We start from the raw sequence: 20085 nt of genomic DNA, 5'->3' as shown, positions 1-20085 counted from the left end.
ATCCTGAAAGCCAGTACTGATATCCGAGACTTCAGAGACTTCTTTGCATGCCTAAAATAGTAATGGCAACATTTTTATCTCATGTGCCTCCTTTGATCTATTGATAATAGCCCATTGAAACACAATATTGAGAGTAATTCTATGGCCATGTCTGGGCTCAATGGGAGTTCGAAGATCAATTAGTGAAGTCTGTCGTGATGAGGGAACTGGGAAACAGTGGCACCTGGGCCAGCTAGGTGCCCGGCTCAGGCCTACAGCTTTCTACATACTGACTTTCTGTCAATGTATTCCTAAGGATGACCTGGATAATCTTATCCTGTTGTAACCTTTATCCACGTTCAACAGGAGCTTTATTTGAGAGTTCTTACTAATGTTCAACTTGCATAGAGTTGGTATAATTCCAAGCTATGTCCTCTTGTTCAGCCCTCTTCAGAAGTAGATTTGCCATACAATCACTCTTCTTACATGTGAAGGTGGTTATTCAAGAATGGCCCTGGGGATTGTCCAGAGAAGGGTGGAAGCTGCAAATTGGGACAACCGCAATGGGGATGTGCATTGTGTTCCATCTCTAGGCTGAGAAGCCGGGCTGTTTTCAGGGAAAACAGACATTCCTGTTTCATCACAGCAGGAATGAGAGGAGCTTTCTGAACAGAATAGAGAAATACAATAGCGCAGACTTGCACAATGCAGACTCATAATGGAAAACAAATCTGACCCATTTTACAACAAAGAACCACTCCCCTCAGAGCGTCTGCAGTCCCATTAGCTGTCTTTGGGCTCACAGATATTAACTGCACCATACTGCCTGATTATTCCTAACCTTCTTTTTCAGCAAGGCCTGTTTAGAGTGGTGAGTTGACAAAAAGCTGATCATCACTTGGGCCCAGAGTATGTAGATGAATAGAGAGATATGAAAAAGAACATTCAAGGATTTTGCTGGAAGATAATTGATGTGTTATTTTAGCCCAATGAAGTAAAATATAATAGAAGGAGTGGAGAAGAGTTTGAATTTTATCCAGTTGAATAGTCTTTAAATCATATGCAAGCTAAGGGGTGGGGTGTCTGGGAAAAAATGGCCTTTGAATCTGTATGATAGATGTTTTAGCTTCAAAGGGAAGAAAACTTAGACTTATTAACTGCTTGTCTCATGCTAGGCACTATTGCATATTTCCTCTACATTCTTATTGGGGCTAAGGAAACCTGATAAACAATACCCCTTCTTTTCACTTGCGTTCATAAGCAGTTGACAGGCAAACAAAGGGTATTGGCAGATGGAGATGAAAATATCAGCTTTATGACTTTTGAGGGTGTTGGAGAATGTGATTCAGATGCAACCACATATACCTGCAAATATACCACAGCTTACTCCAAACTGCAGGCCCTTCCACGGAGGAATGGAATAGGACTGTGAATATTCAGAGGAGAGAGAGAGGAAAGACTGTTTAAGCACAGCTGAATCTTATATCAGAAGAATGATTCTCAGGTGGGGAAAATAAGAAAAGAATCAGCGGCGGTGCCCTATTGGAAGGCCTTCCCCATGGAAACGTGAAGAGTAAGGAAAAATCATTCCCTGCTAAGATTTTCCTCTATTTCACTGTTTATAATCATCGTGAAATGTCTGTTGGAGGCAAAAATGTATATTTTCCAAGATCTACATTTCCATACATGGAAGAGATTTTTCTACCTCATGCTCTGGGAGAGAAAATTATTAGAATATTTATGGCTTTTCTTATTCCCTCTAGCTCCCCAGTTCTTCTCCAAAGGAAGACAAATGACCTATCTAATTGGTATATTTAAGAGCGAGAACAGAACAAGCTTGATTTAACCTCCTCTGGCTTTTTCATCTAGATCTGCAGATGTTTGGAGGTGTTCGTCCTGAAAACAAACTGGAGTATATATGCTCTTTGAGAAGGGCTGAGGCTTCCTTCTCTGCTCAGAACTTGGTAGGTTGGGCTCAACAATCCAGGGGCGAACTTTCAAAAGCCTCTTGTGACCACAGAGCTAAGCGCATCTCCATTCAGCTTTGTCCAGAACTAAGCTAGCAGTGTTAGCATTTTTGTATCACTCTAACCGGAGTGCTTAGCTCTCAGTCGATTCTAACCCAGGAGGAGAAAAGGAGAGCGCTGTTTCTTGGTTCCCTGAACATACCAAAATCTTGGACTTTAGCCTGCGGTTTTGAAACGCTGGCATTTCGGGAGCAAGTTGGCACAGATTTAAGGCTGCTGATATAACTGAAAATGACGACCTCAGACTTGGGATTTGGGCATGAAGACCCACGACCGCCCACTTTGACAGGTAAGAGCTACTCCTTGTGTCTAGTTTTTCGGATGCAGAGAGAATATTTAATAGGAAGCCAGGCTTCCTGGGACTTCCTTGGGCGTTCGAGGCTCAGCTGTTGCAGGTAATGCTGGTTGACTTGAGCAGAAACACATTTTACCTGAGCAAACGAAGCTCGATGTTGGGATGAAGAGCAAGGCTTTTATTACTAGTCAAAAGTTATTTCAAACTAGTAGAATTTTAGTATCTAGCCTCCTGGTTTGCAGTCTTGCTATGGGGATCTCGAAAAGCAGTATTTGACTGCTTTTATTTGGTGGTTCAGCTGTGTCTGCAGTGTGGGATGTGACACTCCAAGGACAGCTGGCTTCCACAAAACCGAGTGTGTGGTGCCTGCCAGGCCTAGTAGACAAAACTAGATCAACGTCCAAGCTCTGTTCCTTTCTGTGTTATTTTGAGCAGTGTTTAGAGCCAACAGGAAGAACTAGACTGGGCAAGGCTCTTTGCCTCATGGGCTTTGTCACGGTTAAAGGTTTAAACCCTTACCAAATGGTCCAAGTTGGCTCCAGATAGTTTAATTACACAGTCTTTGAATACTATTGAAAATATTGAAGTCCATGACTGTGCTTTTATTTACTGGAAGGGGAAAATTTTTATAAAAAGGAATGAATGCCCTTATTATACACAGGCTACAGATTTTTTTTTTTATAACCTAGAAAAGCAACTTCCTATATTTTTATTTCAACCCCAATGGTTAAGAAGTCAATAACGAAGGTCAGAAAAGCCTGTAGTTGGAACAGTCTTGCAAAGAACCAATTTTGCTCAGGAGGAACTGTATTACTTAGAAAAAAATTTTTTTTTACTCTAAGTACAAGAATCAGAGCAATGAGGTAATAAAAGAAAAATAAAGACACATGACATGATTAAGCTGAAAGAGACAAATTTCATTGAGAAAGATTGACAAGTAGATTAGATATATACAGGAAATTAGATACTGGAAATCAGGCTAGATACATTCAAAAGGGAAAAGGGTTGTACCCAGGTAGAACTGCTTTTAACAGAGGGACTTGGAAAAGGGCAGACACTTTAATTGTTATTAGATGGGAAGGATATCTAGGATTTAAATTAGCCTAGCACAAAAAAAGATTATCTCAATGAGAGACTGAAGTGTTATCCCCCCAAGCCTCCCAAGAGTCCTAGAGAAAACATTCAGATTTCCCTCTTCAAGTTGTAGATAGAAGCGAAAAAACATTTGGAAACATTCCTTGTGGATGATCATAAGCTTTGGGAGATGACCACCACATTGACATAGCTACCAAAGAAAAATATAAAGATACTCTCTGTGCCCTGAGGGAACAAGTTGAAGTAATTTATGGAGTTAGGACTCCATGGAAAGGAAGAAGAACAAAATATAGTCCTCTGTGGAGAAGGCGATGGCACCCCACTCCAGTGTTCTTGCCTGGAGAATCCCAGGGACGGGGGAGCCTGGTGGGCTGCCGTCTATGGGGTCACACTGAGTCGGACACGACTGAAGTGACTTAGCAGCTTAGCAGCAGTGGTGACCTAAATGTGAAAGAAATCCAAAAAGGAGAGGATAGATGTGTATACATACAACTGATTACTTTGCTGTACAGCAGAAACTAACACAACATTGTAAAGCAACTATATGCCAACACAAATTAACTTCAAAAATAAAACATGACAGGGGAGCCAGGCCAGACAAGAATAAAGCAAGCTGAGGCTTGGGTTCTTCCACAGGGAAAAGTAAATTCCTCTCTGAGTTTCTCCACCTCAGAAAGGTGAGTGTGGATGATATTTGCTTAAACATGAATCCTTTTAGGAGACCTCAGATGATTGTTATCCCGTCTCTTCAAAAGAGAGGATGAAACAGTACAAAATATAGTGAAATAAGCTTGAGTGAACTGCAGGAGTTGATGATGGACAGGGAGGCCTGGCGTGCTGCGATTCATGGGGTCACAAAGAGTCGGACACGACTGAGCAACTGAACTAAAGCTCCCCAAAATAAAAATGACTTTAAAACAGGGGCCAGAAGGCAATATAAAACTCAGAGAGAACAGAAGTCCTCATATCCAGCAATTTCTCCAGCTCCAACCAGGAAAGAAGGAAAGGGACAGGATAATATGTGAGAATCTCAACAAAAGTTTCCCCAAAGTGACAGAGGATTGAGAGAAGAGAGTATTAGAAACATATCTATAGTCTACTACCATGAACGAAATTGTTGAAAATATTTTAGCAGCCATTGAAGTAACATAAGTTATTCAAGTCTATAAATTTTAGAAGTCAGGGAAGGGTGAGGTGTCAATAAAGAAAACATAGCAAAGATATTGATTCTGGTGATACCCCTAGGAGTTTAATATCAGAAGCATTAACAGAATCTGTTGAGGGTGATCCTTTGGCAAAATCTAAATTAAGAATGAAGTGGAAACGTTTCCTGTGATGGAGATTTTATAATCTCAGGTGATGCTGTGGCAGGAAATAGCAGCAGTAGTTACTTTAGCATCAGACTAGAATCACCTGCTTAAAAATGATAAGCCATGATCCTCCTATTCAGCACTCATGTATCAGAAACTTAAGGCTAGCAGGTGAAAGGGATATTTAAGGGTTTTGGGTGTCCTAGATAAAAAAGACAGGATGGGGAACACATGTATACCTGTGGCGGATTCATTTTGATATTTGGCAAAACTAATACAATTATGTAAAGTTTAAAAATAAAATAAAATGATTGTAAGAATAAAAAAAAAAAAAAAAAGACAGGCAACTCTAAGAAGATCAAGTTGTGAATGCCACCATTAGAAGTCTTTAAAATGTGTAAGGAGACAATGGACCAAGTATAAAAGTAGAATGCAGTTTTGTGTGTGGTTTTTCCCTTATAGACCACATGTGTTATTGCTGTTGTTCAGTCACCCAGGTGTGTCCAACTCTTTGAGACCCCATAGACTGCAGCACACACCAGGCCTCTCTATCCTTCATCGTCTCCCGAAGTTTGCACCATTGCATTGGTGATGCCATCTAGCCATCTCATCCTCTAACATCCTCTTCTCCTTATGCCCTCAATCTTTCCCAACATCAGAGACTTTTCCAAAGATTCAGCTGTTTGCATCAGATGACCAAAATCCTGGAGTTTCAGAGTTCCTTTAAGATTGACTGTTTCGATCTTGCTGTACAAGGGACTCTCAGGAGTCTTCTCCAGCACCACAGTTCAAAAGCGATCAATTCTTTAGCACTCTGCCTTCTGCACAGTCCAGCTCTCACAACCATATGTGAATCTGGGAAGACCATCATCTTGACTATGACCTAGATCTTGACTTGACCTAGACCACATGTAGAACTATCATGGATCTCTTGAATAGAAGTCTCTGCAAATTAAGTTTAAACTCACAAATTGGGGATGGATGACACAGCTTGATTATCATCTTAGAAATCAAAGTTTACTTCATCTGCCCAACTTGCCTCAGATTGAAAGGAATCTTTACTTGGTTTTGAGCAAAAGTTGGGTCTGAATTATACAAATAATATATCATTTTGTTTGAAGAGCTGTACCAGGGGACAGGTACCAGGTTATGTTTCTAAACATGATAAGGATAGGCTGTGCTGTGATAAACTAGTGTTTGCTTTTATCATTTTGTACTTTTAAGTAAGCACCCTGATATGAGGCACCTAGACATATTTGACCTCACTTTTGCAGGATTTCTGCCAAAAATGTATAATCTGAATCTAATCATGGGGAAATGTCAGACAAACCCAAATTGAGGGAGAGTCTGCAAAATCACTGGCTTGTAATCTTCAAAACTACCAAGGTTACGAAAGACAAGAAAAAACGTCGAAAGAAAAAAACACATTAAAGTCAAAACAACATGAAGGACAAAAAGAAACTCGATTAGGCTGAAGGAGACGAAAGACACAGGACAGGGAAAGCAAGTGTCTGCTGCTGGATGCCATCCGGGAAAAAGGATATTTAATTGGCGAAGTCTGAATAAGGTCCTAGATTAGATAACACTTTGAATCACCATAAATATCCTGATTGGAAAAATTATACCATGGTTATGTAAGAGGATATTCTATTTATACAAGTATAGAGACATCATATTATATTTTCAACTTAAACTTTTTTTTTCCCTTGAGAAAGAGGGAATCAGAAAAGAAGTGTGATAAAATGTTAACATTTGGAGAATCTGAGTGAAGGGTATACAGGTAGCATTGCCAGATTTTGCAAACAGAACACCTGGTTAGATTTGAATTTCAGATAACTAAGGGGTATTTTTGTTAGAGATTTATCCAACTAGCACATGGGATAGATTTATATTTAAAATTGCTGTTTTTAAAATTCTAACATATCTGAATATCTTTTATTGTCAATATTTGGAGCATATTTATATTAAAATAATTATTTACATGAAATTCAAATTTAATTGGATGGCCAGTGTGTTTTCTGACAACCTTACCATAGCATTTCTTTGTGCCATTTTTACAGCCTTCTTATAAATCCACAATTCTTTCAAAAGAAAAAGTTTTTAAAAAGTAAGGTATGCAAAAGGAATCAAAAGTTTGACAGTTTTAAAGGACTTGCATCTATCACAATTAAAAAAAAAAAATGTTGGGGACATCCTTCTATCTAGAAATTTGAGTCAGCATCCTACCTGACTGGGAACAATGGAAATTGGGAAGGACAGAGGAGCCTGGCAGTCTATAGTCCATGGGGTTGCAAGAGTCATACACAACTTAGCAACTAACTCACCACCATAAGATGTGAGATTTAATTTATCTGGATCTTACCATATACTTGTGATTTTGTTTTGTTTTGTTTTGTTTTAATCTCCACTAGGAATGTGATAGGGTTTCCCTGGTGGTTCAGATGGTAAAGAATACACCTGAATTGTGGGAGACCTGGGTTTGATCCCTGGGTTGGGAAGATTCTCTGGCGAAGGGAATGGCAAGCCACTCCAGTATTCTTTCCTGGAGAATTCCCATGGACAGAGGAGCCTGGTGGGGTATAGTCCATGTGGTCGTAAAGAGTCAAACATGACTGAACGACTTAGCACAGAAAGCTGATAAGGGAGGGAGATTATGTTAAATTGGGGGAATTTTTGTTTTGCAGGCATTGTGTTACTGGAGTTTATACTGTCACTTAAAATCATTATCTAACGTCTAGCAGAGTATATTAGACAGCTTACCTGTGGATATTCTGAAATGAGAAGTGGAATCTCAAGTATTAATTTTCAGCCTAGTCTACAGCAGTACCTTGGAGTTAATGTGCTGTTCTGAAACATTTCTGAGCTTTTCATTGGCAGGCAGGGACAAACCGTTGCCCACTGTTGATGTCAGGAGAATCACTAGAGGTACAGTAGTTGCTATTAGGAGAAATTTAAAATGGTTTGACATTACAAGGAGGTAAGTCTGTCTCATTGGAGGTGAACGGGTGAATTATTGTTTCTTATTAAAGTGACATCCTCCACTCAGCTTTATCAATAGTAAAGCAACATTTTTGTCTTCACCTTCAAAATTTTATATTCTTTCATTTCTTAAAACAGGTTTCAGATCAGATCAGATCAGTCGCTCAGTCGTGTCCGACTCTTTGCGACCCCATGAGTCGCAGCATGCCATGCCTCCCTGTCCATCACCAACTCCCGGAGTTCACTCAGACTCACGTCCATCGAGTAGGTGATGCCATCCAGCCATCTCATTCTCTGTCGTCCCCTTCTCCTCCTGCCCCCAATCCTTCCCAGCATCAGAGTCTTTTCCAGTGAGTCAACTCTTCGCATGAGGTGGCCAAAGTATTGGAGTTTCAGCTTTAGCATCATTCCTTCCAAAGAAATCCCAGGGTTATTAGAGTATAATGTATATGCAAAAAACTACATATGTTAAATATGTACAACGTGATGAGTACATATGCCCATGATACTTCTCAGTATAGTCAAGCTAATAAATATACCCATCACCTCCAAAGTTTTCTTGTGCTCCCTCCCTTTTTTTTTGCTGTGATAACTACGCTTAACTTAAGATCTATCCTTCTAGCAAAATTCTAAGTGTGCATACTGTTTTGTTAACTACAGTGTTGTACAGCAGAGCTCTAGAACTTACTTAACTTATATAACTGAAACTTTATATTCACTGAAAATCATCTGCCTGTATCCCCCTCTCCCTGGTCCTTGGCATCCACCATTCTAGTCTTGACTTCTGTGAGACTGACTCTTTTAGATGCCTCCTAAATCACTGCAGATGGTGACTGCAGCCATGAAATTAAAAGACGCTTACTCCTTGGAAGAAAAGTTATGACCAACCTAGATAGCATATTCAAAAGCAGAGACATTACTTTGCCAACAAAGGTCCGTCTAGTCAAGGCTATGGTTTTTCCAATAGTCATGTATGGATGTGAGAGTTGGACTGTGAAGAAGGCTGAGTGCCAAAGAATTGATGCTTTTGAACTGTGGTGTTGGAGAAGACTCTTGAGAGTCCCTTGACAGCAAGGAGATCCAACCAGTCCATTCTGAAGGAGATCAGCCCTGGGATTTCTTTGGAAGGAATGATGCTGAAGCTGAAACTCCAGTACTTTGGCCACCTCATGCGAAGAGTTGACTCATTGGAAAAGACTCTGATGCTGGGAGGGATTGGGAGCAGGAGGAGAAGGGGATGACAGAGGATGAGATGGCTGGATGGCATCACTGACTCGATGGACGTGAGTCTCAGTGAACTCCGGGAGTTGGTGATGGACAGGGAGGCCTGGCGTGCTGCGATTCATGGGGTCACAAAGAGTCAGACACGACTGAGTGACGTTCATATGTGCAATCATACAGTGTTTGTCTTTTTGAGACTTGCTAATTTTACTTAGCATTATGTTCTCCAAATATAGTCATTCTTTTAATCTAAATTGTGGATGAGGAAGAAAAAACTATTATTTCTTTTCCTTCCCTCAGGCAAATTCTTAACTAGTCCCTGTAGATGAGAGTAAGAGTCAGTGTAGTTAAGTATCTTTCTCCAGGTTACATTTATAGAAAGTGTCCAACCCAGATTTAAATTGTGGTTTACTTTTTACTCCAGTGTTCAGTTTTGTTTTGTTTTTTTCATCTCGATGACCACCATTAAGAATGTAATGATGTTATCTAATATTTATATAATAATCATAACATTCACATCTAGCATAAATAACCATTCTCTAAACTATATGGCCTCTGGTCAGTATGTATTGATCTAAATATGTGAATAATATTTAATGGGAAATCAATAATTGAATGAGACACTAAATGCTTAATATTTCATAGACTGCTGCTGTCTTATTCTCTTGGTACAGTTGAAGCTACTAATCATTTTAAATAATAATAATTTATCTCAACTCTACAAATGAACAACATAAAAAAAACCCTCAGTTTACTTATTCAATTCCCGATTCATTTAATTCTTCTTTGTCAAGTTATTCTAAGGTGTTTTCCCTCAAGTTTCGTACCAGAGAGCAGGCTTTCTTTTACTTACCAAACCAGTGTACTATCTGTGGTAGATAATAGAGTATCACTCAGCACAAACTCACCTGCAGCCTGAAGCAAAGGCATCTTGAGCAATGAGGCAATGCACAATCTTTTTGAGGGAGAGAATTAAGTGCTCGTCGTGAGCCACTCAGGTTTTATGGTGATTTGTTATGCAGCATTATTGTGTGGCTGACTCTTAGAAATTACTCCCAATCTTGTTTGAAAAGCCACTAGGGAAAATGCCTTCTGTAGGGAACCTGCATCAATCCCTTCTCTCTGTTGCTCTGTTTCCAACTGCCTTATGTTGCAGAAAGAGCGAGCGAGCCGTGGTCTCTGTTACGTGGTGGAGCAAGGAGGTGGTTACACGCTCAGCACTTCCCAGCTGTCTTCCATGAGAAATGCGTGATGGATGGTGTTTATAGGAATGTCACATTTCCCTGAGGGTCTCTGGGAATGCTTGACAAGCTGGCTGTAACTCTCCCAGTCCTTTTTTTCCTAATTCAAGACAGCATCTTGTCATAGAGGTAAAAGTGAGAGTGATTTTTTTACAGAGATACTATTGAATCTCTTTTAAGATGTATCCAAAAATAATTGTCCTGAACATCAGCATTTCAATATTCATTTGCCTAACAGCTAATATGACAGAACTATGTGTCAAGGGGCTTCGCAGGTGGCACCAGGGGTAAAGAGCACCCTTGCCAATGCAGGAGACATAAGGGATGTGGGTTCAATCCCTGGATCTGGAAGATTCCCTGGAAGAGGGCATGGCAACCCACTCTAGTATTCTTACCTGGAGAATCCCCCTGGACAGAGGAGCCTTGTGGGCTGGGCTACAGTCCATAGGGTCGCATAGAGTCGGACCAACTGAAGCTACTTTAGCACACACGCATGTGCCAATATAGCAGAGAACTATACTAAAGGAATATGTAGAAACATTGTTCCTCTCTCATTTTATGCAAACCTATTATTTCTACCTCAAGAGTTGAAACCACGTATTATGTCTCAACTGTACCGAGCATAGATAGTATACACTCAGTAATTCCAATCACTTTTTTTAGCGGTCTTCTAAAGATAAAGGCATTATAACTTCTCTCTTTCTACATTTTAGTGAAAAGCACTGATTTTTGACCCCTGAAACTATCTTTTGTATGCTCTCATGACTTTTTGGATTTTTGTAAAGGAAAACATGTGAAACTCCCACTGCTGCTAAGTCGCTTCAGTCGTGTCTGACTCTGTGCGACCCCATAGACGGCAGCTCACCAGGCTCCCCCGTCCCTGGGATTCTCCAGGCAAGAACACTGGAGTGGGGTGCCATTGCCTTCTCCGGAAACTCCCACTAACTGCCGTCAGATCCCCCTTGCTGCTGGACAGTGAACTTCTTATACCATCTCATACCAATATTACAATGTTGCAAACACTTCCAGATATTAAAACAGACTCATTTCAATGATCACAACTGACAGTCTGGTCCATTTAAAACTTTTCTCTTCATATGTTGCCTAAAGCTCCTATATTCCTCCGGGTGTAGATTAGATTTATGGTTCTTGTCCAGGACTTAGTGGGGAACGGCTATATACATCCCATTTGTTCTTTCTGCCATCCATGACTTGACCTTCATTACTCCGTTTACTTCTCTGACATCAGAATAAGGAAGAGGGAGAGGAAAAGATGGCCTTAAGTTGTGGCAGGTTAGTTGTCTCCTTTCTCAGCTGTAATTGCAAGTCACCTCTGTGACTGTTTGCTCTTTGACGTCTGTTGCAAATGGCTACCTGACTTTGCTTTTGTGCAAAATAAGGCTCAACTTCTGGTTCCTTCTTGGGTACATATTTGTTGATTCTTTTGAATGGTTCTTGGGTCCCCTCCTACTTAGTCTCCTGGCATGAAGTACTTGACTGGGACTCAGCTTCTTCATTGCTAATTGTCAGCCTTGATTCCAGTTTGTATTTCCTCAACTGTTTTATTGTTATAGCTTTCTAGTCCAGAAGATGCCCCTGAGTGTGGGCAATGCAGGGCATGTCCTAGCTAGCTGCAGCTAGTGGTCACTTGTCCCCCTAAGTGGCGGAAATGCAGGTTGCTTCTAAAGCAGTCTTTCTGACTTTTTCTTTCGTCGCATCCCATTCGTGCGTTTCTGTCTGCTCCCGCTGTATGCGGAAGGTCCACAATGGTTTAACGGGCTTTGTGTCAGTGAATGAAATCCCAGGTTTTCCTTCCTTTAAGATGCCCCATACTTAACTCATCTGTCTCTTAATATCCTCCTCTCCTCAACTTCAGAGAGGGGAAACAAGCTGTATGTCTTAGGATTACACTTACCTTCACGAGTCAATTTTCTTGGCTCCCTGATGGCACTTTTTAACTGTCCTTAGAACAGACAAATGAATGGACCTAGAGATTGTCATACTGAGTGAAGTCAGTCAGACAGAATGACAGTATCATATGATATCACTTATAGGTAGAATCTATAAAGAATGGTGCACATGAACCTATATACAAAACAGAAAAAGAGCCACAAATGTAGAAAACAAATTTAGCGGGAGGGATAAATTTGGAGATTGGAGTTGGCATATAAACACTAATATACAAAATAGATAGCTAATAAGAACCTACTGTATAGCACAGGGGAGTCTCCTCAATACGCTGTAATGCCTTCTATGGGAAGGGAATCTAAAAAAGAGTGGATATATGTACAGCTGACTCACTTCGCTGTACATCGGACACAACACAACCTTGTAAATAAGCTATGTGTGTGTGTTCAGTCACTCGGTTGTTGCCAACTCTTTGTGACCCTGTGGACTATAAGACCACCAGGCTTCTCTGTCCATGGAATTTTCCAGGCATGAACACTGCAGTGGGTTGCCATTTTCTTCTCCAGGGGATCTTCCCAACCCAGGAATGAAACCTGTGTCTCCTGCCTTGGCAGGTGGCTCCTTCACCACTGGCACCACTGTGGATGCCTATAAAGAAAGAATACACAGGCAAACCTATGTGATGCCTTTGCAGCTGAGGCAAACCTGCTCCAAATACTGCTTGAATTAGGTGCTCAGGAGAGCACCCTCTCAACCATGGCAGACGACATGATTGCTCAGCAAATATTCTTCCTTCCCACCTCCATGGAAGGTGCTTTCTCATCCTCACCACACCAGCCTGAAGCTTGGTCATGTCATTTTATTGTGCCAATAGGAGGTGAATAGAGGTGGCTGAGCAGAGGCTTTGATGCATTTCTGTGGCTGACTAGCTACTGTGCTCTGGGGAGCTGCTGCTGTTTCAGGCTTGGTTTCAAAACAAAAGACACAGAGAGCCGACTTGAACCCAAGCTCAGGACACCTTTGCGGGCTCATTGGGGAGTGAGGAATGACTATTGTTTTAAGGGCATTGAGATTTGAGGGTTGTTTGCTGGTGCAGCTCAATCTGATTAATATGTCAAGTCAAATCTTTGTACTCTTTTACAAACTCTGTCAGTGCCCCACACTAAATCTGCCCTGCATTCAGGGGCAGCTTTTTGGATGTGTGATCTATGCAGTCACAAATGGCCTCTTGGTTTAATGCTCTAAAGCCACCAGTTTGAAATTATTAATAAAATTTGGACAGCCGGCTCCATATTTTCATTTTTCACTGGATCCCATCAGATTGTATATGGGTCTTGGATCTGATTTAAGTTTTTTAATGGGAAGTTGGCAGAGGGCAAGAGGCAGCCTTATCTAGAAGCATGATAACTCTGGCTTCTGCTTTATCATATGATACTCTAGGCGTTATCTTCATTACCTCCACCATAGTTTGGCTTCAGGTCAAATAACAGGGAGGGGACACAGCCCCACCCATCAATAGAAAATTGAATTAAAGATTTACTGAGCATGGAGAGATAAGAAAGCCTTCCTCAGTGATCATTGCAAAGAAATAGAGGAAAACGATAAAAATGGAAAGATTATAGATCTCTTCAAGAAAATTAGAAGGGAACATTTCAGGCAAAAATGGGCACAATAAAAGACAGGAATGGTATGGACCTAACAGAAGCAGAAGATAAAGAAGAGGTGGCAAGAATACACAGAAGAACTATACTAAAAAGATCTTCACTACCCAGATAATCAGGATGGTGTGATCACTCACCTAGAGCCAGACATCCTGAAATGTGAAGTCAAGTGGGCTTTAGGAAGCATCACTCAGAACAAAGTTAGTGGAAGTGATGGAATTCCAGTTGAGCTATTGCAAATCCTAAAAGATGATGCTCTGAAAGTGCTGCACTCAATATGGCAGCAAATTTGGAAGACTCGGCAGTGGTCACAGAATTGGAAAAGGTCAGTTTTCATTCCAATCCCAAAGAAAGGGAATGCCAAAGAATGCTCAAACTACCGCACAAGTGCACTCATCTCACACACTAGTAAAGTCATGCTCAAAATTCTCCAAGCCAGGCTTCAATGGTACATGAACCATGAACTTCTAGGTGTTCAAGCTGGATGTAGAAAAGGCAGAGGAACTAGTGATCAAATTGCCAACATCCAAGGGATCATAGAAAAAGCAAGAGCGTTCCAGAAAAAACATCTACTTTTGCTTTATTGACTACACTAAAGCCTTAGACTGTGTGGATCACAACAAACTGGAGAATTCTTCAAGAGATGGGAGTACCAGACCCCCTGACCTGCTGCCTGAGAAACCTGTGTGCAGGTCAAGAAGCAACAGTTAGAACTGGACATGGAACAACAGACTGGTTCCAAATAGGAAAAGGAGTACGTCAAGGCTGTATATTGTCACCCTGCTTATTTAACTTAATACATCATGAGAAATGCTGGGCTGGAGAAAGCACAAGCTGGAATCAAGATTGCCAGCAGAAATATCAATAACCTCAGATATGCAGATGACACCAGCCTTATGGCAGAAAATGAAGAAGAACTAAAGAGCCTCTTGATGAAAGTGAAAGAGGAGAGTGAAAAAGTTGGCTTAAAACTCAACAACATTCAGAAAACTAAGATCATGGCATCTGGTCCTATCCCTTCATGGCAAATAGATGGGGAAACAGTGGAAATAATGACAGACTTTATTTTAGGGGGCTCCACAATCACTGCAGATGGTGACTGCAGCCGTGAAATTAAAAGACACTTACTCCTTGGAAGAAAAGTTATGACCAACATAGACAGCATATTAAAAAGTAGAGACATTACTTTGCCAACAAACGTCTTTCTAGTCAAAGCTATCTTTTTTCCAGTAGTAGTGTATGGATGTGAGAGTTGGACTATAAAGAAAGCTGAGCACTGAAGATTTGATGCTTTTGAACTGTGGTGTTGGAGAAGACTCTTGAGAGTTGCTTGGACAACAAGGAGATCCAACCAGTCCATCCTAAAGGAAATTCGTCCTGAATATTCATTAGAAGGACTGATGCTGAAGCTGAAACTCCAGTACTTTGGCCAGACCCTGGTGCTGGGAAAGATTGAAGGCAGGAGGAGAAGGGGACGACAGAGAATGAGATGGTTGGATGGCATCACCAACTTAATGGATATGTGTTTGAGTAAACTCTTAGAGTTGGTGATGGACAGGCAGGCCTGGTGTGCTGTGGTTCATGGGGTCAGAAAGAGTCAGACACAAATGAGCTACTGAGCTGAACTGAACTCACAGGCAGGTTTACACAAACATGTACATATACATCATTGGCTCTCCTGACATAATGATTCTCAACTAAGCTGTAGAATGTTTAAAAAGTTGCTTAAGTGCTGCTAAAGTATATTTGGTTGCCAAATGGCATGGATAGCAATACCTATAATAATGAGGTCTTCAATGGTAACCCACTGCAGTGTTCTTGCCTGGTGAATCCTAGGGACAGAGGAGCCTGGTGGGCTGCCGTCTATAGGGTCGCACGAGTTGGACACGACTGACGTGACTTAGCAGCAGCAGCAGCAAGTTCAACAGAACTCTTAAAGATCACTGACAGATGAACAAGTCTTTCTCTGTCAATTTCTCTGACCAGTATGACCAAATAGACCAAATTTTTATAAAGAGGATAAATCAAAACTGTGATATTTAACTTTTGCATTTTCTCACTATTGCGTCACAGTCAGCAAAATAGACTAAAATAGTTAATAGGTTTTCAAAATATTCCCACAGTAGTAATGATTCCTGCAATAATGATTTACATGATAATCTGTATAAGAGCATAGGATGGAAATTGACCTTGATTTGATTCTTTGTTTAAAGAGCATGTTTATTTCAATTTGTTTTTTTTTTTACAACCAATAAAATCAGGCTGGAATCTCCAGATTTAACCAGTATTCGGGAGAAGTGTGTGCACATAAATGCCTTTGCTTGTCTCAGTATTCAGTTGAGACATTTAGTTTATTTTTAGAGATGCTTGGACAATTGTGAATAAGAAAGCCATTTCATGTCATTTCTATTGCAACCATTAAAAATTGCTGGGAAGTTGCAGACTTGTGAAAAACTTTAGAGCTCCATCCATCTTACAATTGCTGCCTCCAAGATATGTGTACCTTCTGAGGAAAGTAACTGGAGTACAAGCCTAAAGGAGTGAACACTGGGCTGAGAAACCAAGAAAGGTCTATGGAGACAGAGTTCATCTACACACACCACATTTAGAGGAATTTTGATTCTACCTTGTGGGTTCATTCAATCTATAGACATTTTCTTAATGGCAGGCACTGTGCTGAGCACCAAAGCTATTCAGAGAGCAAAACAGTCCCTGTTTTTGTTTTGTTTTTTTAATTTTTTTTTAATGTGGACCGTTTATTTTAAGTCTTTATTGACGTTGTTACAATATTACTTCTGTTTTTTATGTTTTAGTTTTTTTTGGCCATAAGTCACGTGCAATCTTAGTTCCCTGACCAGAGATCGAACCCACATCCCCTGCATTGGAAGGTGAAGTCTTAACCACTGGACCACCAGGGAAGTCCCAAGGATTCTTGTTTTTCAAGCCTTAATCGAGTAGTTAATTTAGAAGGAAAAAGGAGGACAGTGGTTAGCTTGGAATGTAAGAAGCACACATCTTTATCAGCTCTCAGCTAATGAAAAAATACTCCTGAACTCCTACAATAGTGAAAAACTGTTCATGACATTATAGCTTACGTTTTATGTTTATTCATTTATGTCTGATCTTGGTATTTTGTGAACCTCTCTCAAGCACCCTGAGAGATGAGAAAATTGAGGTGATGTGTGCAATAAATAAAAAGAATCCACCTACAATGCCGGAGACCCCAGTTCGATTCCTGGGTCAAGAAGATCCACTGGAAAAGGGATAGGCTACCCATCCCAGTATTCTTGGGCTTCCTTGTGGCTCAGCTGGTAAAGAATCTGCCTGCAATGTGGGAGACCCGGGTTTGATCCCTGGGTTGGGAAGATCCCCTGGAGAAGCGAAAGGCTACCCACTCTAGTATTCTGGCCTGGAGAATTCCATGGACTATGTAATCCATGGGGTTGCAAAGAGTCAGACATGACTGAGTGACTTTCACTTTCATTTAGGATTGACTGGTTTGGTCTCTTTGTTGTCCAAGAGACTCTCAAGAGTCTTCTCCAGCACCACATTTGGAAAGCATCGATTCTTTGACACTCAGCCTTCTTTATGATCCAACTCTTACATCCGCACATGACTACTGGATAAAACAAGGCTTTGATTATATGGACCTAACACATATGTGGAATCTGAAAAAAATGGTGTAGACGAACTTACAAACCAGAAATAGAGGCACAGATGTAGAGAACAAATGTTTAGATACCAAAGGGGAAAGGGAGGCAGTGAGATGAATTGGGAAATTAGGATTGACATATGTATACTATTGATACTATGTATAAAATATCCAGAGCTTCCCAAGTGACACAGTGTTAAAATAGTCTGCCAAACAGGAGAGCTGGGTTTGATCCCTGGGTCAGGAAGATCCACTGGAGGAGAAAATTGCAACACACTCCAATATTCTTGCCTGGGAAATCCCATGGACAAAGAAGCCTGGCAAGTTACAGTCTGTGGGGTTGCAAAGAGTCTGACATGACTTAGCAACTAAACACCAATAAATAGGTAACTAATGAGGACCTTCAAAAACTCTCTACTCAGTGCTCTGTGGTGACCTAAATGGGAAGGAAATCCAGAAAAGCGGGATTATATGTGTTCAGTTCATTCACTCAGTTGTGTCGACTCTTTGCGAACCCATGGACTGCAGCATGCCAGGCTTCCCTGTCCATCACCAACTCCTGGAGTTTACTCAAACTCATGTCCATTGAGTTGATGATGCCATCCAAGCATCTTGCCCTCTGTTGTCCCCTTCTCCTCCTGTTTTCAATCTTTCCCAGCATCAGGGTCTTTTCAAATGAGTCAGTTCTTCGCATCAGGTGGCCAAAGTATTGGAGTTTCAGCTTCAGCATCAGTATTTCCAATGAATATTCAGGACTGATTTCCTTTAGGATGGACTGGTTGGATCTCCTTACAGTCCAAGTGACTTTCAGGAATCTTCTCTCCAATACTACAGTTTAAAAGCATGAACTCTTCAGTGCTCAGCTTTCTTTATAGTCCAACTCTCACATCCACCCATGACTATTGGAAAAACGATAGCTTTGACTAGACAGACCTGTGTTGGCAAAGTAATGTCTCTGCTTTTTAATATGCTGTCTGGGTTCGTCATAACTTTTCTTCCAAGGAGTAAGTGTCTTTTAGTTTCATGGCTGCAGTCACCATCTGCAGTGATTTTGGAGCCCAGAAAAATAAAGTCTGACACTGTTTCCACTGTTTCCCCATCTATTTGCCATGAAGGGATGGGACCAGATGCCATGATCTTAGTTTTCTGAATGTCGAGCTTTAAGCCAACTTTTTCACTCTCCTCTTTCACTTTCATCAAGAGGCTCTTTAGTTCTTCACTTTCTGCCACAAGGCTGGTGTCATCTGCATATCTGAGGTTATTGATATTTCTCCCAGCAATCTTGATTCCAGCTTGTGCTGCATCCAGCCCAGCATTTCTCATGATGTACTCTGCATATAAGTTAAATAAATAGGGTGACAATATATAGCCTTGACATACTCCTTTCCTGATTTGGAACCAGTGTGTTGTTCCATGTCCAGTTCTAATCAGTCTGTTGTTCCATGTCCAGTTCCTGACCTGCATATAGATTTTTCAGGAGACAGGTCAGGTGATCTGTTATTCCCATCTCTTTAAGAATTTTCCAGAGTTTGATGTAGTACACACAGTCAAAGGCTTTGGCATAATCAATAAAGATTAAGTAGATGTTTTTCTGGAACTCTCTTGCTGTTTCATTGATTCAAGGGATGTTGGCAATTTGATCTCTGGTTCCTCAGCCTTTTTAAAAGCAGCTTGAACATCTGGAAGTTCATGGTTCACATACTGTTGAAGCCTGGCTTGGAGAATTTTGAGCATTACTTTACTAGCGTGTGAGATGAGTACACTTGTACAGTAGTTTGAGCATTCTTTGGCATTCCCTTTGTTTGGGATTGGAATTAAAACTGACCTTTTCCAGTCTTGTGGCCACTGCTGAGTTTCCCAAATTTGCTGGCATACTGAGTGCAGCACTTTTACAGCATCATCTTTCACGATTTGAAATAGCTCAACTGGAATTCCATCACCTCCACCAGCTTTGTTCGTAGTGATGCTTCCTAAGGCCCACTTGACTTTGTATTCCAGGATGTCTGGCTCTAGGGGAGTGATCATACCATCGTGGTTATCTGGGTCATGAAGATCTTTTTTGTACAGTTCTTCTGTGTATCCTTGCCACCTTTTCTTAATATCTTCTGCTTCTGTTAGGTCCCTACCATTTCTCTCCTTTATTTGTACCCATCTTTGCCTGAAATGTTCCCTTGGTATCTCTAATTTTCTTGAAGAGATCTCTCGTCTTTCCCATCCTATTGTTTTCCTTTATTTCTTTGCATTGATCGCTGAGGAAGGCTTACATTTAGCTAATTCACTTTGCTGTACAGTAGAAAGTAAGACAGCATTGTAAAGCACTAAATTACAATAAACATTTTTTGAAAGCAATGCCTGGCCCCACCTACACCACATGATGTACAGTCTGCTGCAGGGGTGGCTGGGCCTCTGTATTTTCATCAAATATGGAGGCCTTCCCCATGTGAACCAGCGTTGAGAACAAATTACTCCTCCAGGTCTTTTCACCTGTGATTAAGCGGTGGATTTCAAATGTTTTAAACTTTTTTTCATTTTGTAGTAAGAATACCTAACCTGAGATTCTACCCTCTTCACAATGGTTTAAGTCTATAATAGAGGACTGTTACCCATAGACACAGTGTTGTACAGCAGACCTCCTGATTAATTCTTTGACAAACATGATAAGAAGTTAAGATCCTTGTATAAGTTAATAATAATAGAATAGGCATCTGCCATAACAC

General features: G+C 40.8%; 1 protein-coding gene across 6 annotated transcripts in view; it reads left to right on the top strand.

Annotated features, from left to right (window-relative positions):
* Positions 1-418: 418 nt before the first annotated feature.
* Positions 419-20085, top strand: part of LRRC4C (leucine rich repeat containing 4C) — a 1485185-nt gene continuing 1465518 nt past the window's right edge. For 2 of the 6 annotated variants that reach the window (XR_015141674.1, XR_015141675.1), the window contains exon 1: positions 1397-2295. The gene's annotated coding sequence lies outside the window, so the exon portion shown is untranslated. Of the gene's footprint in view, positions 2296-5365; positions 5538-5980; positions 6679-20085 lie in introns of those variants that run through there. The other 4 variants (XR_015141676.1, XR_015141668.1, XR_015141669.1 and 1 more) reach the window with 4 other exon arrangements.

This window comes from Bos grunniens, chromosome 15, assembly GCF_055505025.1.
Source record: "Bos grunniens cultivar Pamir isolate PY7600 chromosome 15, Bosgru_T2T1.0, whole genome shotgun sequence".
Lineage (NCBI taxonomy): Eukaryota > Metazoa > Chordata > Mammalia > Artiodactyla > Bovidae > Bos > Bos grunniens.
Note: the sequence above shows the minus strand (reverse complement) of the source record. Positions and strands in the feature narration are given on the sequence as shown.